The following is a 24,541-nucleotide window of genomic DNA, read 5'->3' on the forward strand; positions in this document are numbered from 1 at the left end:
CATCAACATGCTGGAACTCAGAGCAGTCCACCTGGCTTTGAAATCTTTCTTTCCAGTTCTCACGACAAACTGTATACTTATCCAAAACGACAACATGATAACGATGCATAATTTGAACAAGCAAGGAGGAACTCACTCTCGTCCTCTCTCCCAAGAAGTCCAGACCATCTGGAAATGGCTACTAGCCAGCAATCTCATGATAACCGCCATCCATCTGCTCAGAATTCAAAACATGGAGGCAGACAATCTCAGTCACAATTTTCAAGCCAATCACAACTGGGTTCTCAATGACAACGTCATGCAAGACATCTTTCAGGAGTGGTGCTCACATAGACCTGTTTGTAGACATCAACAACAGAAAATACCATACCTAGGTGTCCAGGTTCCACCAATTAGGGTCGCAGGTGAATGCCTTTTGATAAGTGTGTCAGGGAAATTTCTCTACGCATTTCTACCAACTCCTCTCATTCCAAAAGTGATTCTCAAGTTATAAAAATATCACACCAGGCTGATTCTCATAGTCCAAGAGTGGCCTTGCCAAAAGTGCTTCACAGACCTTTTTCATCTCCTGGAGAGGCCCTACGAGAGACTTCCTTGTCAACAGGATCTCTTGATCAAGCTCAGAGGAAAGATAGTACATCCCAACCTCTCATCCTTGAACTTGGCAGCATGGCACCTGAATTCCTCCAATATGGACATTTAGGACTTCATAAGAGTAAATGGACATTCTATGGAGGCTAGGGGACCCTCCACTAGACGGTCATATGTTTTCAAGTGGAAGAAGTTCTATTTATGGTGTACACAAAATGGTCACAACCGAATTTCATGTCAAGAGGATGTACTCATCCCATATCTCCTTCATGTGACTAAATCAGGGCTGAAATTCTCTTCCATCAGAATACACCTAGGAGCTATTACAGTTTCAGGAAATCTCACTCTCAAACATCCTTTTTCATTGGTAAATGCCTTTCTTGAAGGAACTAAAAAGGTATTTTCTCCAATCATGAGTCCTTCTCCATCGGAACTAAACATTGCCCTTTCCAAATTAATGGACCCTCCATTTGAGGCAATACATGAAGCCTTTTTGCAACATCTCACCTAGAAAGCTTCTACTTCAGCCCGTTGGATAAGTGAAATTCAAACTCTTTGTTCAGAACTACCATGCACTGTTTTCCATTCCAACAATGTGGTCATGGGGATTCATCATAGTTTTTTACCAAAAGTAGTCTCGGAGTTTCACATCAATTAGGCTATCTCCCTACAAACATTCTTCCCTAACCCTTCGAATCCGGCTGAAAGTTGTCTACATTCACTGGATGTTAAGGGAACGTTGAAATTCTTCTTAGAAAAGACTAACGGCCTGAGTTAGAGTTTGGCAGGAGGGCAAGCTTGACGGATATCCCTTCCGCAGTATTACAAGTTCCATAAGCTATAATGAAATTGTAATACGGCGGACAGGATATCCGTCACCCTTGTGACAGATGAACCCATTCCGCCAAACTCTAAATCAGGCTCGAAGACTATTAGAAATTTTTTAGAAAGTTTGTAAACTATGGTCCAGTGCAGACAGGTTTAGCTTCATTGACATAGTCAATTTCAAGATGGATTGTTTCATGTATACTGCTTTCTTGTTAAAAAGTCCTTACGTATTAGACCTAGAGGATGTATATGACCCGTGGGTGTATTCTGCACACAGCAAATGGTTATAAAAAGGCATTGTACTAGTCTTTATGTCTCTTATCTAGACACAACATGACTCAAGTGATATTGCCTATTTCAAATAATATTTGAGTATGCTTTGTGTATTGAAGACCTCGTATAAATGTTGCGTCAGGTTGTTCGCAACAGTTATGTCTTTGGATTTTAGGTGTGATAGAAGGAATATCGACCTTTCATCACAGACTCAACACTGTCCTGGCACCATGATACAATAGCCAGACAAGTGGATCAGCTGAATTGTGAGTCCACAGGTTGGTTGTATATGCAACCCTTGACCTTGAGAAACCTCGTGAAAAATTGATTTAAAGCCACAGTAATAGCTAATATCATGTTTAATCATTAGATTCCATTTTGTTTTCCTATCGAGCCCATGTTATACACAGCCTTGCTTTGCCTTTTTGCTTCTGATGTATTTAGCCTCAATGAAACACACAAAAGATGATGGGAGAATGTTTGCAATAGGGCTAGCCAGTGGCAATGCCTCGGGGTAGCATTCCATCCAATTCTTCTTTTGCCCATCATGCTACTTCAATTTGGGGCCAGCAAATGTGCAAATCAGTCTTGACTTCAAGATTATTTTAAAAAAAGACTCCCCAAGCCCTTGCAATTGACTCATGAGGCAGAGCAACTTTTTATTTACGAGATGCAGGTGTTAGCCTCAGCCTCTTTCTTAGGATTACCTGATTATGCCAAACCTTTGTTGTGCCTTAGGGATGTTGATACAGGATACAAGAATGTGGTGTCCAAAATAACCCATTTCCTATTATTCTTTCATTCTCGACCAAGTGGTACTTGCTCCCCAGCCTTGCTTACGGTTCTGGGTGCAGCTGCTTCACATATAGAAGCCAATGAAAACATTGTTCTAGGCCCCGCTCTGGTATCTGATTGTCTCCATTCTGTTGTTGCCTTGCTATTCATAATAAAAACTGAACATTGTCCACCACACAATTAAGATCTTGTTACTTTCTGCCTCCCACTTCACATTAATATGTTGGCCAGCACTTATTCTCATTGTACAGAAAGGGAAACCCCCTGTCATCTCATCACCTATCATGTGATTAAGCACTGAATTGATTCGTCTGATGCCCTCATACCCAACAGTGAACTTGTTTTCTATGTAGATAGGTCGGGTCTCAGAAATTATTTGGGAAACTGTGTTACTAGATATGCTATATGCAAATGTTATGAAGTTGTAGAAAGTTGACAGTTACCTCAGGTCCACTCTGCTCAAGGCATGAACTTATCTCCCTCTCCCAGCTATGTATCCTAGTTTTGCACAAGATGGTTTCTATATTCAGTAACTCCAATTATGCATTTGGAGTGGCCCTCGATTTTGAGCTTCTCTGGATGCAGAAGCGTTTACTTCTGCCACTATTAAGAACAGGTTCTAATTAAAGAGTTTGCTCATGTTGCCACAGCACGTGCTACTGTTAAATGTATTGCCCACCAAACTTCCCGAGATGAAGGGCCCGATTCTCAAAGGAAAGCTTACGCTTTTGTGTACATTTACACTTTTTGAAATTCACGAAGGAATTTTGTGGCTTGGCATGTGAGACCAGAAACAGCAGTCTCTTTGTACGGCATAGTTAATGTGACCCTATTGTCCCTGTTCCACCTTTTGATCTACAACCAGTGTTCTTGTTCTGAGTGGCAAGAACCCATACTATTGTGTCAAACCAAATGAATTACATAACTTATGTCTGCAGAAAAAAAACGTACACCTGATTGGCCTTCAGCAGCATTGTCCCAGCGATGCATTAACTCCCAATAGACCCTGTCATTATCTGTGGCAAGAGGATTATGGTGCTGGACACTCTCATAAGCAAAATAGGTAGCCATGGTACCTGGTACTCATGAGACAGAGCCACCCTTGGCAACGTAACAGCTGATTTCCCTCTCTGCGATTCATGGCGGTTGTAACATCCTATAAGCAGGTGCTACACATACATTTCCCCAGCTCATGGTATGGAATATGGATTAGACTACTTCTTGACAGCATGAACTGTCCTACCAAAAATCTGGACATGTGGAATTACTGTGGGGGCTATCTCAGACTATGCCCCGGTTACCCTCTCTCTGTACCTCCACCTGCATCACCCAAATCCCGCACATGGAGCATGGATGTCTCAAAATGTAGGATGTCTAAGGATAAATTAAAACTTCTTTTCTGGCATACAGAGGAAATTGAAGTTAAGGGACCAACCTCTCCCTCAAAGCAGGTTCTGTAGGCGGCGGGCAAGTCCAACCTCCGAGGTCTCCTTATGAAAGACTCCAAGAAAGTATGGAGAGCCGCTGAACACGATAAATTAACTTTGGAGGAGAAAATTAAATCCATGCTGGTGACCTATAGGAGCACCTCACACAACTCTTGCACATTTCTCTCCACAAAAAATATGAGCTGAACATGATCTACATTAGACTTGTAGAGAAAGCACGAAATGAGAGTTAAACACAGAAGTTATGAGCACGGTGAAAAAGCGACTGTCTTCTTGCTCAGTAAAGGGCGGCCAAGACAGCGATTCTGGCTATTCACAATGCATCTGGCTCCTTGTTGTGCCAATTGGAACTCATTGCGCATGGATTTGCTGCCCATTTCTCAGATCTTTATTATCTTGAATGTATTGACGATACTATAAGAGAGGATTTCTTTTTATCCAAGCTTTGCCTCCCTAGACTACCCCCCCACATGCAGAGTGAACTGTGTAGGAAAGTACCATCTTGCCTGGCATGTTACCCCCATATTTCACTGTATATATGTTGTTTTAGTTGTATGTGTCACTGGGACCCTGCTAGTCAGGGCCCCAGTGCTCATAAGTGTGCCTGAATGTGTTACCTGTGTTATGACTAACTGTCTCACTGAGGCTCTGCTAATCAGAACCTCAGTGGTTATGCTCTCTCATTTCTTTCAAATTGTCACTAACAGGCTAGTGACCAATTTTACCAATTTACATTGGCTTACTGGAACACCCTTATAATTCCCTAGTATATGGTACTGAGGTACCCAGGGTATTGGGGTTCCAGGAGATCCCTATGGGCTGCAGCATTTCTTTTGCCACCCATAGGGAGCTCTGACAATTCTTACACAGGCCTGCCACTGCAGCCTGAGTGAAATAACGTCCACGTTATTTCACAGCCATTTTACACTGCACTTAAGTAACTTATAAGTCACCTATATGTCTAACCTTTACCTGGTAAAGGTTGGGTGCTAAGTTACTTAGTGTGAGGGCACCCTGGCACTAGCCAAGGTGCCCCCACATTGTTCAGGGCCAATTCCCCAGACTTTGTGAGTGCGGGAACACCATTACACGCGTGCACTACATATAGGTCACTACCTATATGTAGCTTCACAATGGTAACTCCGAATATGGCCATGTAACATGTCTATGATCATGGAATTGCCCCCTCTATGCCATCCTGGCATAGTTAGCACAATCCCATGATCCCAGTGGTCTGTAGCACAGACCCTGGTACTGCCAAACTGCCTTTCCCGGGGTTTCACTGCAGCTGCTGCTGCTGCCAACCCCTCAGACAGGCTTCTGCCCTCCTGGGGTCCAGCCAGGCCTGGCCCAGGATGGCAGAACAAAGGACTTCCTCTGAGAGAGGGTGTTACACCCTCTCCCTTTGGAAAATAGTGTGAAGGCAGGGGAGGAGTAGCCTCCCCCAGCCTCTGGAAATGCTTTCATGGGCACACATGGTGCCCATTTCTGCATAAGCCAGTCTACACCAGTTCAGGGACCCCTTAGCCCTGCTCTGGCGTGAAACTGGACAAAGGGAAGGGGAGTGACCACTCCCCTGACCTGTACCTCCCCTGGGAGGTGCCCAGAGCTCCTCCAGTGTGCTCCAGACCCCTGCCATCTTGGAAACAGAGGTGCTGCTGGCACACTGGACTGTTCTGAGTGGCCAGTGCCATCAGGTGACGTCAGAGACTCCTTCTAATAGGCTCCTTCAGGTGTTGCTATCCTATCCTCTCTCCTAGGTAGCCAAACCCTCTTTTCTGACTATTTAGGGTCTCTGTCTCTTGGGATTCCTTAGATAACGAATGCAAGAGCTCATCCGAGTTCCTCTGCATCTCTCTCTTCACCTTCTGCCAAGGAATCGACTGCTGACCGTGCTGGAAGCCTGCAAAACTGCAACATAGTAGCGAAGACGACTACTGCAACTCTGTAACGCTGATCCTGCCGCCTTCTCGACTGTTTTCCTGGTGGTGCATGCTGTGGGGGTAGTCTGCCTCCTCTCTGCACTAGAAGCTCCGAAGAAATCTCCAGTGGGTCGACGGAATCGTCCCCCTGCAACCGCAGGCACCAAAGAACTGCATCACCGGTACCCTGGGTCTCCTCTCAGCACGACGAGCGAGATCCCTTGAATCCAGCAACTCTGTCCAAGTGACTCCCACAGTCCAGTGACTCTTCAGTCCAAGTTTGGTGGAGGTAAGTCCTTGCCTCCCCACGCCAGACTGCATTGCTGGGAACCGCGACTTTTGCAGCTATTCCGGCCTCCGTGCACTTCCGGCGGAAATCCTTTGTACACAGTCCAGCCTGGGTCCACGGCACTCTAACCTGCATTGCACGACCTTCTAAGTTGTTCTCCGGCGACATGGGACTCCTTTGTGCGACTTCGGGTGAGCACCGTTTCACGCATCCTCGTAGTGCCTGTTTCTGGCACTTCTGCGGGTGCTGCCTGCTGCTGAGAGGGCTCCTTGTCTTGCTTGATGCTCCCTCTGTCCCCTGACGCAATTGGCGACATCCTGGTCCCTCCTGGGCCACAGCAGCATCCAAAAACACTAACCGCACGATTTGCAGCTAGCAAGGCTTGTTTTTCTATCACTTTAACTCTTTCTAAAAATGTCTGGCACAGGCCAAAATGTTGATCAGTCCAAACTTGCATATGACCACCTTAGCTGGAAAGGAGCAAGGAGTCTCTGTGTAGAAAGAGGTTTGAGTGTAGAGAAGAATCCTTCCTTGGAATTATTGCTTAACATGCTTAGAGAACAAGATAAGGCCACAAGGGCCCCATATGTTGAAAAAGTAGCTAATGGTTCCCAATCTGATCCAGGGACTCCCCTAGGAAAAGATTCAGGAAATAAACTTCCTAGCCTGCCCAATACTAGACAGCCTAGCATAGTTGGTACTGAGGTTGAGTCACACCATACAGATAGTGTTGTCTCACATCATAGCAAAAGCATTCATGCTCACAACAGTAGAAGTGATGTTTCTGTTAACCAAGCTGTTAGGGTGCCTTCTGTAAGGGACAGGTCTCCTTCTGTCCATTCTCATCATACTTCTGTTTCTAGACATGTCCCTCCCACCCACCCTGATGACAGATTGTTAGAAAAGGAGCTCAATAGATTGAGAGTGGAACAAACCAGACTGAAGCTCAAGAAGCAACAGATGGATTTGGATAGACAGTCCTTAGAAGTAGAGAAGGAGAGACAGAAATTGGGTTTAGAAACCCATGGTGGCAGCAGCAGTATTCCCAATAGTCATCCTGCAAAAGAGCATGATTCTAGGAATCTGCACAAGATAGTTCCCCCTTATAAGAAGGGGGATGACATTAACAAGTGGTTTGCTGCACTTGAGAGGGCCTGTGTTGTACAGGATGTCCCTCAAAGGCAGTGGGCTGCTATCCTATGGCTATCATTTAGTGGAAAGGGTAGGGATAGGCTCCTTACTGTGAAAGAAAGTGATGCCAATAATTTTACAGTTCTTAAGAATGCACTCCTGGATGGTTATGGCTTAACCACTGAACAATACAGGATAAAGTTCAGAGAGACCAAAAAGGAGTCTTCACAAGACTGGGTTGATTTCATTGACCATTCAGTGAAGGCCTTGGAGGGGTGGTTACATGGCAGTAAAGTTACTGATTATGACAGCCTGTATAACTTGATCCCGAGAGAGCATATTCTTAATAATTGTGTGTCTGATTTGTTGCACCAGTACTTGGTGGACTCTGATCTGACATCTCCCCAAGAATTGGGAAAGAAGGCAGACAAATGGGTCAGAACAAGGGTGAACAGAAAAGTTCATACAGGGGGTGACAAAGATGGCAACAAGAAGAAGGATGGTAAGTCTTCTGACAAGGGTGGGGACAAATCTAAAAATGAGTCTTCATCAGGCCCACAAAAACACTCTGGTGGGGGTGGTGGGCCCAAATCCTCTTCTAATCAAAACAAAGAAAAGAAACCATGGTGCTATTTATGTAAAATAAAAGGCCATTGGACAACAGATCCCAGTTGTCCAAAGAAAAGCACCAAGCCTCCTACCACTACAACCCCTACTGCTACACCTAGTGTCCCTACTAATAGCAGTGGTGGTGGGAGCAAACCTACTAATAGCCAATCCAAGGGAGTAGCTGGGCTCACTTTTGGTAACTTAGTTGGGGTTGGTCTGATTAGGGAGACCACAGAGGCTGTGTTAGTCTCTGAGGGGGCTATTGATTTAGCCACCTTGGTTGCTTGTCCCCTTAACATGGATAAGTACAAGCAACTACCCCTAATAAATGGTGTTGAGGTTCAGGCCTACAGGGACACTGGAGCCAGTGTGACTATGGTCATAGAGAAACTGGTCCACCCTGAACAACACCTACTTGGTCACCAGTACGAAGTAACCGATGCTCACAACAACACACTTAGCCACCCCATGGCTGTTGTAAATCTCAACTGGGGGGGGTTACTGGTCCAAAGAAAGTTGTGGTAGCCTCAGATTTACCTGTAGACTGTCTACTAGGAAATGATTTGGAGACATCAGCTTGGTCAGATGTGTAGTTGGAGGCCCATGCAGCAATGCTGGGCATCCCAGGGCATATTTTTGCTTTAACCAGGGCTCAGGCCAAAAAGCAAAAAGGACAGGGTAACTTGGATCCTGGAACAATGGACCAAGTGCTCCCTAAAGCTAGGGCTAGTAGAAGTAAAGCACTACCTACTATCCCTCCCTCTACAGTGGATTCTACTTCTGAGGAAGAAGAATTTCCACCCTGTGCAGAACCTACACCAGAGGAGCTGGAAGCAGACACTGCTGAGCTTTTGGGTGAAGGGGGGCCTGCCAGGGAGGAGCTTAGTGTGGCACAGCAAACCTGTCCCACAATAGAGGGTCTAAGACAGCAAGCTGTCAAACAAGCTAATGGGGATGTCAGTGACTCTCACAGAGTTTACTGGGAGGACAACCTCTTGTACACTGAAGCAAGTGATCCTAAACCTGGAACTGCCAGGAGGTTAGTGATTCCTCAGGAGTACAGAAAGTTCCTCCTAACTCTAGCCCACGACATTCCCCTAGCTGGACATCTGGGACAAATGAAAACTTGGGACAGGCTTGTTCCCTTGTTTCATTGGCCTAGAATGTCTGAGGACACAAAAGAGTTTTGTAAGTCCTGTGAAACCTGTCAAGCCAGTGGCAAGACAGGTGGCACCCCAAAGGCACCCCTGATTCCACTGCCTGTGGTTGGGGTTCCCTTTGAAAGGGCAGGGGTTGACATAGTTGGCCCCCTTGACCCTCCTACTGCTTCAGGCAATAGGTTTATCTTGGTGGTAGTGGACCATGCCACAAGATATCCTGAAGCAATTCCTTTAAGGACCACTACAGCACCTGCAGTGACAAAAGCCCTCCTGGGAATATTTTCCAGGGTGGGCTTCCCAAAGGAAGTAGTATCAGACAGAGGAAGCAATTTCATGTCTGCTTACTTAAAGGCCATGTGGAAGGAGTGTGGTGTGACTTACAAGTTCACTACACCCTATCATCCACAAACAAATGGACTGGTGGAGAGATTTAACAAAACTCTCAAAGGCATGATTATGGGACTCCCTGAAAAACTCCGCAGGAGATGGGATATCCTTTTACCATGCCTCCTTTTTGCCTACAGGGAGGTACCCCAGAAAGGAGTGGGCTTCAGCCCCTTTGAACTCCTCTTTGGACACCCTGTTAGGGGTCCACTAACACTTGTCAAGGAGGGTTGGGAACAACCTTTAAAAGCTCCAAAACAAGATATTGTGGATTATGTACTTGGCCTCAGATCAAGGATGGCTGAGTATATGAAAAAGGCCAGTAAAAACCTTCAGGCCAGCCAAGAGCTCCAGAAGCAATGGCATGATCAGAAGGCTGTTTTGGTTCAGTACCAACCAGGGCAGAAAGTGTGGGTCTTGGAGCCTGTGGCCCCAAGAGCACTCCAAGATAAATGGAGTGGACCCCACATAATTGTTGAAAAGAAGGGTGAAGTCACCTACTTAGTTGACTTAGGCACTGCCAGGAGTCCCCTTAGGGTGCTCCATGTCAATCGCCTAAAACCCTACTATGACAGGGCTGATCTCACCCTGCTCATGGCAACTTATGAGGGACAGGAAGAAGACAGTGATCCTCTACCTGATCTCTTCTCTTCCACAGAACAAGATGCTCTAGTGGAAGGTGTAGTTTTGGCTGATTGTTTTACTGCTGAGCAGAAAGACCATTGCATAAATCTCCTGGGCCAGTTTTCTGAACTCTTCTCTACTGTGCCAGGTACCACTTCTTGGTGTGAGCACACTATAGATACTGGAGACAGCTTGCCTGTCAAAAGTAAAATCTATAGGCAGCCTGACCATGTCAGAGACTGCATAAAGCAAGAGGTGCAGAAAATGTTAGAACTGGGAGTGGCTGAGCACTCTGAAAGTTCATAGGCTTCTCCTGTGGTACTTGTACCAAAACCTCATTCCAAAGATGGAAAGAAGGAAATGCGGTTTTGTGTAGACTACAGAGGTCTCAACCAGGTAACCAAAACTGATGCTCACCCTATACCCAGGGCAGATGAGCTCATAGATACACTGGCATCTGCCAAGTATCTAAGCACTTTTGATTTGACTGCAGGGTATTGGCAGATCAAATTATCAGAAGATGCTAAACCTAAAACTGCATTTTCAACCATTGGAGGCCATTACCAATTCACAGTAATGCCTTTTGGATTGAAAAATGCACCTGCCACTTTTCAGAGGTTGGTGAACACAGTCCTGCATGGGCTGGAAGCCTTTAGTGCAGCATATTTGGACGATATAGCTGTCTTTAGCTTCAGTTGGGATGATCACCTGGTCCACCTATGGAAAGTTTTAGAGGCCCTGCAAAAGGCAGGCCTCACTATCAAGGCTTCAAAGTGCCAGATAGGGCAGGGAAAGGTGGTTTCTCTGGGACACCTTGTTGGTGGGGAACAGATTGCACCACTTCAGGGGAAAATCCAAACTATTATAGATTGGGTTCCCCCTACTACTCAGACTCGGGTGAGAGCCTTCCTAGGCCTCACTGGGTATTACAGGAGGTTCATTAAGAACTATGGCTCCATTGCAGCCCCTCTTAATGACCTCACATCCAAAAAGATGCCTAAAAAGGTATTATGGACAGCAAACTGTCAGAAAGCTTTTGAGGAGCTGAAGCAGGCCATGTGCTCTGCACCTGTCCTGAAAAGCCCTTGTTACTCTAAAAAATTCTATGTCCAAACTGATGCACTGAATTAGGAGTAGGGGCAGTCCTATCACAACTTAATTCTGAGGGCCAGGATCAACCTGTTACTTTTATTAGTAGGAGGTTGACCCCTAGAGAAAAGCGTTGGTCTGCCATTGAGAGGGAGGCCTTTGATGTGGTCTGGGCACTGAAGAAGTTGAGGCCATACTTGTTTGGCACTCACTTCATTGTTCAGACAGACCACAAACCTCTACTTTGGCTAAAACAAATGAAAGGTGAAAATCCTAAATTGTTGAGGTGGTCCATATCCCTACAGGGAATGGACTATACAGTGGAACATAGACCTGGGAGTAGCCACTCCAATGCAGATGGACTCTCCAGATATTTCCACTTAGACAATGAAGACTCATCAGGTCATGGATGGCTAGTCTTATTGTCCTTCGTTTGGGGGGGGGGGGTTGTGTAGGAAAGTACCATCTTGCCTGGCATGTTACCCCCATTTTTCACTGTATATATGTTGTTTTAGTTGTATGTGTCACTGGGACCCTGCTAGTCAGGGCCCCAGTGCTCATAAGTGTGCCTGAATGTGTTACCTGTGTTATGACTAACTGTCTCACTGAGGGTCTGCTAATCAGAACCTCAGTGGTTATGCTCTCTCATTTCTTTCAAATTGTCACTAACAGGCTAGTGACCAATGTTACCAATTTACATTGGCTTACTGGAACACCCTTATAATTCCCTAGTATATGGTACTGAGGTACCCAGGGTATTGGGGTTCCAGGAGATCCCTATGGGCTGCAGCATTTCTTTTGCCACCCATAGGGAGCTCTGACAATTCTTACACAGGCCTGCCACTGCAGCCTGAGTGAAATAACGTCCACGTTATTTCACAGCCATTTTACACTGCACTTAAGTAACTTATAAGTCACCTATATGTCTAACCTTTACCTGGTAAAGGTTGGGTGCTAAGTTACTTAGTGTGAGGGCACCCTGGCACTAGCCAAGGTGCCCCCACATTGTTCAGGGCCAATTCCCTGGACTTTGTGAGTGCGGGGACACCATTACACGCGTGCACTACATATAGGTCACTACCTATATGTAGCTTCACAATGGTAACTCCGAATATGGCCATGTAACATGTCTATGATCATGGAATTGCCCCCTCTATGCCATCCTGGCATAGTTAGCACAATCCCATGATCCCAGTGGTCTGTAGCACAGACCCTGGTACTGCCAAACTGCCTTTCCCGGGGTTTCACTGCAGCTGCTGCTGCTGCCAACCCCTCAGACAGGCTTCTGCCCTCCTGGGGTCCAGCCAGGCCGGGCCCAGGATGGCAGAACAAAGGACTTCCTCTGAGAGAGGGTGTTACACCCTCTCCCTTTGGAAAATGGTGTGAAGGAAGGGGAGGAGTAGCCTCCCCCAGCCTCTGGAAATGCTTTCATGGGCACACATGGTGCCCATTTCTGCATAAGCCAGTCTACACCGGTTCAGGGACCCCTTAGCCCCGCTCTGGCGCGAAACTGGACAAAGGGAAGGGGAGTGACCACTCCCCTGACCTGTACCTCCCCTGGGAGGTGCCCAGAGCTCCTCCAGTGTGCTCCAGACCTCTGCCATCTTGGAAACAGAGGTGCTGCTGGCACACTGGACTGCTCTGAGTGGCCAGTGCCATCAGGTGACGTCAGAGACTCCTTCTAATAGGCTCCTTCAGGTGTTGCTAGCCTATCCTCTCTCCTAGGTAGCCAAACCCTCTTTTCTGGCTATTTAGGGTCTCTGTCTCTTGGGATTCCTTAGATAACGAATGCAAGAGCTCATCCGAGTTCCTCTGCATCTCTCTCTTCACCTTCTGCCAAGGAATCGACTGCTGACCGCGCTGGAAGCCTGCAAAACTGCAACATAGTAGCGAAGACGACTACTGCAACTCTGTAATGCTGATCCTGCCGCCTTCTCGACTGGTGGTGCATGCTGTGGGGGTAGTCTGCCTCCTCTCTGCACTAGAAGCTCCGAAGAAATCTCCCGTGGGTCGACGGAATCGTCCCCATGCAACCGCAGGCACCAAAGAACTGCATCACCGGTACCCTGGGTCTCCTCTCAGCACGACGAGCGAGGTCCCTTGAATCCAGCAACTCTGTCCAAGTGACTCCCACAGTCCAGTGACTCTTCAGTCCAAGTTTGGTGGAGGTAAGTCCTTGCCTCCCCACGCCAGACTGCATTGCTGGGAAGCGCGACTTTTGCAGCTACTCCAGCCTCCGTGCACTTCCGGCGGAAATCCTTTGTGCACAGTCGAGCCTGGGTCCACGGCACTCTAACCTGCATTGCACGACCTTCTAAGTTGTTCTCCGGCGACGTGGGACACCTTTGTGCGACTTTGGGTGAGCACTGTTTCACACATCCTTGTAGTGCCTGTTTCTGGCACTTCTGCGGGTGCTGCCTGCTGCTGAGAGGGCTCCTTGTCTTGCTCGACGCCCCCTCTGTCCCCTGACGCAATTGGCGACATCCTGGTCCCTCCTGGGCCACAGCAGCATCCAAAAACACTAACCGCACGATTTGCAGCTAGCAAGGCTTGTTGGCGGTCTTTCGGTGGGAAAACACTTATGCACAACTCTCCATGGCGTGAGAGATCCGTCCTCCAAAGGGGAAGTCTCTAGCCCTTGTCGTTCCTGCAGAAACCTAAGCTTCTACTGTCCAGTAGCAGCTCCTTTGCACCCACAGCTGGCATTTCCTGGGCATCTGCCCATCTCCGACTTGCTTGTGACTTTTGGACTTGGTCCCCTTGTTCCACAGGTACCCTCGACTGGAAATCCATCGTTGTTGCATTGCTGGTTTGTGTCTTTCTTGCAGAATTTCCCTATCACGACTTCTATGTCCTTTGGGGAACTTTAGTGCACTTTGCACTCACTTTTCAGGGTCTTGGGGTGGGCTATTTTTCTAACCCTTACTATTTTCTAATAGTCCCAGCGACCCTCTACAAGGTCACATAGGTTTGGGGTCCATTCGTGGTTCGCATTCAACTTTTGGAGTATATGGTTTGTGTTGCCCCTATCCCTATGTGTCCCCATTGCATCCTATTGTAACTATACATTGTTTGCACTGTTTTCTAATACTATTACTGCATATTTTGGTATTGTGTACATATATCTTGTGTATATTTGCTATCCTCATACTGAGGGTACTCACTGAGATACTTTTGGCATATTGTCATAAAAATAAAGTACCTTTATTTTTAGTATATCTGTGTATTGTGTTTTCTTATGATATTGTGCATATGACACTAGTGGTACTGTAGGAGCTTCACTCGTCTCCTAGTTCAGCCTAAGCTGCTCTGCTAAGCTACCATTATCTATCAGCCTATGCTGCGAGACACCCTATACACTAATAAGGGATAACTGGGCCTGGTGCAAGGTGCAAGTACCCCTAGGTACTCACTACAAGCCAGTCCAGCCTCCTACAAACTGGACCAGGATATCATGAAGGAGGAAGTAGGGAAGGCTATCAAGCAGATGGTGATGGGCAAGATACCAGGTGAGGACGGGTTCCCACTTCAACTTTACAAAATCACACAGTCACTATACCTCTCCTCACCACAATGTTCCAAGAGGCTACAACTTCCGGCTCTTTGCAAGAGGAATTTAATCAAGCTCTAATCGCACTTATTCCTACCTAAGTCGGATAAGGACCTGCTTCATTGTTTCCCTCCTGAACTGTGATATGAAGAATATGGCCAAAGTCCTGGCTAGCACACTGAGTAAAGTGATCCCTCTTCTTGTCCATGAAAATCAAGTGGGATTTGTGGTAGATCGTTCTTCCAGCAACCACATATGCTCCTTGCTACACGTGCTTTGGCAAGTCTGAGCGGATGTAGAAGCCAAATTGTTGCTCGCCCTAGATGCTGAGAAGGCTTTTGATCAAGTTGAATGGCCTTACCTATTTCACAGTATGCTATTCTTTGGCATCGGACCACATATCTTGGATATGGTGTGCTGCCTTCTCACCTCCCCAGTGGCCCACATTGGTCTGGACTGGCTTCCTCTCTGGCCATATATGTATTCAACGTGGCACAAGACAAGGCTGCCCTCTGTCACCCCTGCTGTTTCTTTAGGCCTTAGAATCAATGGCCACTGACATATGCTCATCCGCATCGATCTCCGGAGAAACCATTCCTGCAGAGTATCTCAAACTGTTGCTTTAAGTGGACAATGTCCTACTGACGCTGAATAACCCTGCGTCCTCAATACCAGCATTGATGAGGCTTATTGAAGATTTCTCAGCCTTTTCCAGTTACAGTATTAACTGGGACAAAACAGAAGCGATGCTCATGACTCCCGACACTACACAGTTTTTGCTTCAAAGGATGCTCCCAGGGGGGCTGAAATACCTCAGGATCAGTACTGACTTTACTGCCACAGTTAAAGACAATGTTCTTCCACCCCTGAAGAAAATAAAAACGTACTTTAGCATCTGGAGATCCCTACAGCTCTCCCTACGGGGCAGAGTTCAAATGATCAAGATGGTGGTTGTCCATAAATTTACCCATATGTTTGGTCTGCTACCAATTCATATACTGGTCAGGTATTTGAATACAATACTATCCACCTCATTTGGCAGCGTCCAAGCTTCATGCGGCCACGACCTCCGAGGGTCTCTTTCTCACGCACATCCAGTCATACTACGGGGCCCACCACCTATCCCAGATGGCCTACCACCTGAACCCTCAAATAGAACCCCCACTCTGGGTTAAAACAGAATGCAGACTTTACAAGGGAGTGGAACGCATGTCACTTTTATATGTGGATCCTAATTTTTTGTCAGATCCGCACAATCCCTTGGAGATTCAGATAGTCTGGAAAACATCACATGACCTCTTAAAATGGGATTACACATCCTAAGGCCCAGCTGTGGCAGAAAGCTCCTGTGTCCATAGGCTCTAATCCCTTCTCATTGCCAGACTGCTGTCTTAAGGATATCTTTGAAGTTGATCAGATACTGACACGGAGTCATGAAACCCTTCATGGAGCTGTCAGCCACACACGGGATACCCATAGCACGCTTTTGGAGATACATGCAGCTGCTGCATTGTTTCCATTTGATGCTGAAGACACGTAAATGCCTTCATATGCAGTCTTCATTATATACTTATCTTGTCCATTAGGGCCACTTCAAGATACCAATCACAGGACTTTATGACCTACTAATCACAAGACAGTTTTCAGCTCCATTAGACATCTTCTTCTGATCCATTCGCCACAGTGACTTACCACCCATCACTCCATTGTACAGTGAATGTGTCTTATGGCTGATCATTATAGAGAACCTCGAGAGGCACAGATGAAATGTAGCTACTTTAAGATACTTCAGGGCTGGCACTGGTTTCCACAGCAGCACTATCAAGCGAGACTAGCACCCTCATCCAACTGCTGGAGATGTGCGGCACCGAACAGTGACACACGACATATTCTATGGTCCTGTCTGATGCTCCAAACATACGCGGACTCACGTGTGGCACCTTCTAACTAGCAAGTATACACTGGGGCCGGCACCCTCTGCAGCACTTATAATGTTACATGACTACCGGGCTGTTTCCTCGAACACTAAATATGAGAGATGCTGGCTCTCTAACACCTTGACAACAGCAAAACTGTGCATCCTTCGCACTGCCCCTATGCTCAAGGGCTGGATGGAGGGTATGACGCAGGCTGCAGCATATGAATGCTTGATATATAGGTTAGATGACCAATAGCACTTTTCTGAGAGAGATATATATATATATATATATATATATATATATATATATATATATATATATATATATATATTTTTTTTTTTTTAAACACTACATGATAACTCATTTGATTTATTTTCCAACCTCACCTGCGGGAGGCCCCTTTTATGTTGTTTACTCACAGTTCTTCAGGCATGTGTTATATACTGTATCTCTATAGATCGTGCCCAAATTGGTGGGCACTTCTTCACTCTGTAAGGCTGCTGATTTCATCACAGAGACGAAATATACCTATTACATTGCTACTGTTAATTGTAGCCATGGCGGGAACCAGATATACTGGTTCACAGTTCTATGAGGGTATGTCTTTAGTCTCTCTTAGGTCTGTTCTTCTACTATAACACTGTCGTTTTTCTACTTCCCTGCCTTTTGCATGGGTTACTGATAAAATATTTGTGAATGCCGTATCGGTTTAAATACTTTCCCCCCTTAATAAAAACGATTAAACACCAACAGACCTCCTCGCCCTATAGTACAGCCTTCCGCTATCTGAAAGGGTGCCCATGTGTTTGCCATCCTGGTTCCCATGTATGCGACTGGGTTGACCATCCGTGAAGTCGAAAGGCTAGCTAAACTTTGAAAGGAAGTTCCAAATGCAACCTCTCTCCTATTGGCAATTGTTTCGTATCAGTTAGATGCTCAAAAAGCTTTCGTACTGCAATACAAAATGGCACTGTATTTTGTCCTTGCTGAGAAGGATGTGGAGTTCACTGTAGTCAATGCACAGGGTTTATTTTTTTATACCAAATATTTCAATTATCATCCGCAAAGAGATAGATCATACTAGAGAAGGTGTGATGGAACCAAAGAAAATACATAGTCATATAGGGACAAATGTGCGGAGTGCCAGTCACTGTGATGTCAAGCCTTGATTGAACATGCAGTCCCTGATTTCCTCAAATCAAATTTTCTAGTAATTCTCGGAAAACAACTCACAAAGCTCAATGTGACGGAAGGTGAACAGGTCATGTTTCGCACAAGGAAATGAAGGCTACACATGCATGAAGTGGCCCTTGCATTACAGACAGCATGATGGAGTACCTTTGGAGTCACTTGCAATAATGGTCTGCGGTCTGCCAAGATGACCTAAAGTGCCACTAGTCTGCAGTCAGTGGCTCATAGAGCACTGGAAATAGGCAAGGGCATACATGTGTCATGTCACCATTTGCCTGTCAGAAACCGTGACCAGCATCACACCTGGAGGGTAACGTTATTTTTCAATATCTCGCCTTTAGCCATAGCAAAGAGAGTAATGCTCAAACTGTATTTTTGTTGCTTTCTTAAGTTCCTCATGCAGTTGTACCACAATGCTGCGGGGCTCACATGGTAAAGCTGCACTGGTAAGCATTCTCACTTGTCACATGCCCCAGCAACACGGACTCACGATTGATCAATAAATTATAAGAGCACACGCACCAACTCTGTAAATATTTACAAGTAAAACAGAAACACATGACAAAAAGAGAAATGATTTGGTTTTGAAATGTTCCACATGAGAAGGAAAACACCATTATCACCTGGGTCAACAATGAGTAAAGTGTCTGATAAGAAAGTCCTGGAAAATATATTATGCCCCAACTGTTCATTTATTTATGTGACAAATTTATCATTATAAGATCTACATTGAAATATGGCACAGTGCCCCAGAACTAACAGACAGATTAAGGACACGGCACAGATCAAAATTATTGCAAAAAGGAAGGGTTGAAATGTACTCATGTAGACCTATGATTTGGGAAATACCCTACTTTTTGGAATTTTAATGCGAGCAGTACTCTGGGCAAGCTGCCTTACTACATATATGAATATTTTAGCATATGGAAATGTAATGTTTTCACCTCATTAATGTTTTCCCTCTGCAGGAGTCCATTCCCTTTTGACAAATTGCTTCTCAACTGTCGATCAACTCCCAAATATATCAACATTGCAGACTGGATCCTTAAAAGTAAGCACGGCCTTCCCTTCTTAACCAAAACATGGCTGAATGACTTATTACCATCTGTGATTGATCTTTTAATGGCATCTGGTTATTCAATAAGATACCTTGACCAGAAAAGGAAAACATAGGGAATTTACACCTAGATAATATTGCAGAGATCCAAAAACTGAAATTGAAACTGCGAAAATGAAAGATTCCCAGCTTTCCAAATCTTAAATTCAAAATTCCCAGCAAAGCCCACATCATACATCACCCACCAGAGGACAATCTCCTATTTGTCAGTAATTGAACTAATAACAAATCTGTTATCTTTCAAACTTCACAAGGGAGGTCACAATGACACCAGTATTTTATCCTTCTTTTTGTTAAAAATAACTGAACAAATCTGTTCAACGCCCAACCATATAATGGAACCTATACTGCACCTTTTGTTGCCAAACAAAGTAATCTAAAGAAGCAATTCCCACACTCTTTTAATCGGTCAGATCATTTACTTGCAGCTTTGTTCAAAATAGTTACCATAAATCAAAAAAACTAATTTGAAGAAGTGGACTCGCTATGATAAAGAGGTTAAAATGCATGCCTTTACCACTCAGTCTTTATAACGCATATATAGTAACCACGCACAAATTTTTCCACAAACGTACATAGAATTACATTAAAGTATCCCTTACCACACGCGTGCTTTTACCATGCATATCTTTACCATGCAAACATTTACCACACTTTATGTAGATGGTAAAAATTACAATTAAAGTAGAAAAAATAATTGTATTTATTTACCCAATGTTTTTAAATATACAGAAGACTATTTTTACAAACATAAAAAGTACTGTTGCAGAACAAAACATCACAACAGTACTCAAATAAAAGTAATATGTTTTCCATTTCTACTCAATGTGTAACCAAGATGGCAGATGAAGTCTCTGAAGAAGGTCAAATACATATCCAAAAACACTTACAATATACTCATAGTTTTAGTCACTTATTTATTCACCCAAAAACAATGATTACAACATTTATTTTACTGAAAATTGTAGTTACACCTTACTAAACATATAAAAACAGGCATCCACAATTTTGTGACCTGCGGTACACTGCCTTCTAAAGTAACCACATGCACAGAAGAAAGGAACATCACTACAGAGATACTATTGAAAACAGTGACATCTAGCTATCACGGTAGTTCTAATTATAAATGTTAGTACATGTTAAAGAAGAAAAACATATGACAGCTATGAATTTTAAGAACATGTGTTATTACTGAAAGCTGGGGACCTAATCTGTTAATATTATTTTATTTTCTAAGCAGTTATGGACCCCTGAGGAAGCTTCATGGACCCCATGGGTCCCCGAACCAGAGGTTTGGAACCACTCTTCTATTATATTAATAACAACGTATGGTATTTACTCTCTTGTTTTAACACTCTTAATTAATTAATTTGGTATTTTCACTATTCTTTTTTAAATAAATTCAAAAGTATAAATCCTCCCTTCAGGAGTCTTTGTTTTTAAACTTTTGGTGATTTTTCTTAACTCCACTTACTAAAAATTAAAAGTAATCTGAGAAATAAAAGAGAACAAGTCAAGTCAAAATCCAAAACATTTTCTTTCCTGGGTTAAAAAAGTTTTACAAAATCCATCCCCTACTTCTCCTTAATCACAATCCGAACTGGACATTAAAAATAGGAAAAAAACATGGTTAGGTTAAACAATTTTACTTTTAAATTGTACATCCTTTTTGAATAAATGTAAAAACCAAAATCCAAATACGATCCTTTTCTACTTTTCCTCTTTTTCCCGGAATTAGTTTTTATTTCCAGGAGTCAAGACAATTTGTAAAAACACAAAACACAACTTTTTAAAAATCATTAAGGGGCTGATTACAGAACTGGCAGTCGGACCAACTGACTGCCAATGCCATGGGGAGGATGCCACCATCGTACAAGTGATTTCCCCCGACCTATTACAATGGTCGTGCCAAGCTGGTTGGCGGGAACATTGTAATACAGCGTTCCTGCCGGTCAGTCCAGCAGGAACAGTGCTATGGTATAAGACTTGACTTCCTGAAGGGAGCCGAGTCCTACACTGTTGCACAGAGTGAGAAAACCAGCACCGTTGGAATGCACACTGTCTGCAAAGCAGACAGTCTGCATTCTCATGGTGCTGGGCAGGAGGGCCCTTGCACTGCCCATGTCATGAGCATGGGCAGTACATAGGCCCACCTGTATCCCCCGGCACTGGCCTTCCGCCAGTCTTTACATGGTGGGGTCCCTGCCATTAAAAGGCTGGCAGAAAGTGGAGTTGTAATCAGCCAGGCAGCGGGGAGTTCAGCTCCGCCATGGCTGGTTACAAGCCTCACCGCCATCACTCTGTCGGGATCCATGATACTGGTGGAGACGGCGGTCTTTAGGTGGGTCTGCCCGTCAAAGTTTTAATTGGGCAGTCGGACAGCTTGGAGAGTGTCGGTCCGACCGTCAATGCGAGTGTGGCAATGTGGAATATGAGGCCCTATATTTTTATAAAATATGTTTAAAAAAAAAAAAAATCACGTTTAATTTTCTTTTTTAAACCTATATTATAAAAATAAAACTACCATCCTAAATGTGTGTGTAGTACAGGGACTGACATGATTACAACTCCCAGCAGGCACTCTTACTGTCACTCCACTCAGCCAGTCCAGTGTCCTCTTCACACAAGACCCTTGTAAGTCAACTTCCAATAGAAGTATAATCATTTGGGAGGATAACATTTGTATAGCCTGTGTAGTACAGGGACTGACAGGACTGGTAAGGCCAAGAGACCATGTTACTGTTACTCCACTCAGCCAGCCGAGTGTCCACTGCTACAAAGACCCTTGTAAGTCATCTAACAATAGAAGTGTACTCACCTGGGAGGTTGACATTTGTGTACTCTGTGCAGCAAAGGGACTGACAGGACTGCTAAGGCTGGGAGGCTCTGCCACTGTTACTCCACTCAACCAGCCCCGAGTCCCCTGCAAGAAAGACCCCTGTGTTACAACACTTTGTTGTAGTCTACCTATCTAGGTGGATGGCATTTGTAAAGTGGTTGTAGTACAGGGACTGACAGGACTGATAAGGCCAAGAGGCACTGCTACTGACACTCCACTCAGCCAATACAGTGTCTTCTGCTCCAATGACCCTTGTCCCTGAACTCACCATTGAAGTATCTTCACCTGGTAGGATGACATCTGTATAGTGTGTACTACAGGCACTGACAGACTGAAAAGGCCAAGAGGCACTGGTACTGTCACTACAAACACCAGAACAGTGCCCCCTTCCCTGAAGACAATAGTATTTCAAATCTCAAATGATGTGTACTCACTGGGGGAGTTGGCATCTGTCAGGTATTATGAAGCAGTGAGAGTGACAGGACTGTAACTCACAGCAGGCAATGCTCCCCCAACTACATACAGCACAACTGTTTCCTCCCCAAAATACACCTGTTTATCAAATTATTATTGAAGTGTACACACCTGGGAGGAAACTATCAGTGTGTAATACAGGGAGTTGCATGGATGCAACTCACAGGAGGCTCCCTTACTGTCACTGCAAATTTACCCTTATTTGGGGCATCACACATGAAGTGTACATACCTGGGGGGATGACATATCACAAGACCATGGCGTACAGGGAGTGACATGACTGCTAAGGCCAGGAGTATCTGTCTCCCCAAAGCCAAACACAAGCCCAGTGTGCATCTGTTCAAATATCCTTGTTCGTTAGCTCACCTTGGAAGTGTACTCACCTGAGAGGATGACCTATGTATACTGTTTAAAGTACTTGGAGTAGCATGACTGTAGATCCCAGGAGGGCCAGTCCCTGAGCTCCAAAAACCAGGCCTGTGTCCAGAGGGCATTGTGCATCTGTCTGTGAACTCACAAATGAAGATTACCCACCTGTGAGACACAAAGATACAGATCGGGGTACACTTTGTGATGTGGCTAACCACCTAGATCCATCTTGAGCAGCTAAGCCAAGATGAAAATATTGTGGACAGGTAGGACAGCTCAAACTGTGTGTGACAAAAAAAGAAAAAATCAGAGCCCTTAAGATGCATCATCTGAATGGTATTGGCAGCAGACACATGCACAAAGCACTGTCCGTATGATGACAACAATCACATCTACAGCAAAGTTCTCAGTCTGCCTGCATAACAGTCACCTAGGCCATTTAATAATCTAAGCTGCATTCTGCCCAGTCACTGTTTGGCCTGTACTGCTAATGAACTCATACATTCTGCAGCGGGTTGACTAAAATGGAATAGATACGTTACTCAAATGTCAGGTCAATACAATTGATAGCATGTGTACCAGTCACATAAGGAAAACCTTATGGGTACAAGGCCTTTGCTAAATGTCACTGTCAGCTATTTGAGGCAGATGTCAAAATACAACCTGTAACATTGTATCTCTCACATCAACAGGTCTATCTGCCAGTGGGAACACCAAGCCCACTCAAGAGACAGCCACTACCCCCATTGAAGAAAGGCCCTGAGTGAGGACAACACTCCTGTATGCTGAGGTCAGTTGTGGCCCATCAGGGCAACCTGGCAGCCATTCGCCCCCCCCCCCCCCAACCTGTGTCCCAAGAACAGTGACAACCATCTTGTGCCCCCCAGTCCAGGATCCTGAAACACAGCAAAACACCTCTGACAAATATGGTCCTGGAACCAGTGGTAGGGGGTAAGCTGTGCCAAGGCGCTGGCACGTGGGGGCAGGGTGCATAGGAGGAATGTTGTGAGCCAGTGGCTTGAGACCACCGGGGATGGTCCTGGCCAGGACAACATCAGCCAAGTCTTGGCAGCCTATCAAGAATCCCAAGGTGAGATGGGCCAAGTACTTGCTGAACTCACGGAGATCAAGCAGCTGCAGAGGAACTTCCATCATGAGTCTCTGGAAAAGTGGGAGGCCAATAGCACCATCCTGGCTTCCCTATCAGGGGTGTTCGGGGATATCAACAGTACCCTGATCAGGGACCTTGAACAACACCCCACCCCTTCCTTTGACCAAGCAACACTAGTCCCATCAACATCTGTGGCAGCCACTGCAAGAGAGGTCCTGACGAGGGAGGACCCGCTTCAGACACCTCTACCTCTGTAGCAGCAGAACCCCTCACAAGCTGGACGTCCAGCCAAGCATCCAGGAGGGGGAGATTGCAAGACACCAACCACTGCCAGCAAGTGACCTCTTCCTGAATGAACTCCTTTGTGTGCCACATATGTACTCTGTTGACTATTCTTTGATCACTTTCATTTCCTATGGTAGTAGGGCACAGGACTTTGGGATTCAGCTGTTGTGGCATCTACTAATATGATGACATCCACCTCGACTGATTCCTTCACTTTACTTTTTGTTGCATCTCTCAATTATTTTCTGTACCTGTGTCAATAAACTCACCTATCACTAAAACATTGCCTGCTACCTTTTTGAAATGCTGAAATGTGAGCTCATGTGATGCACATGAGGGAGAAACAGGATGGTAATGGAAGGAGGGATATGTTTCAGGTAGTGTCCTGCTGAGGACTACTAGCAACATAATGATACAAGTGTCTGGTCAACATTTTATTGCACTGTATAGCACACAGGCTGATAAATTGTCTGGAATGTCATAGCCCAGAATGACTGAACCAGATTGAGTCAGGCTAGATATCATAAGGTACCATCCCCTAGA

This window comes from Pleurodeles waltl, chromosome 1_1 (assembly GCF_031143425.1).
Source record: "Pleurodeles waltl isolate 20211129_DDA chromosome 1_1, aPleWal1.hap1.20221129, whole genome shotgun sequence".
NCBI lineage: Eukaryota > Metazoa > Chordata > Amphibia > Caudata > Salamandridae > Pleurodeles > Pleurodeles waltl.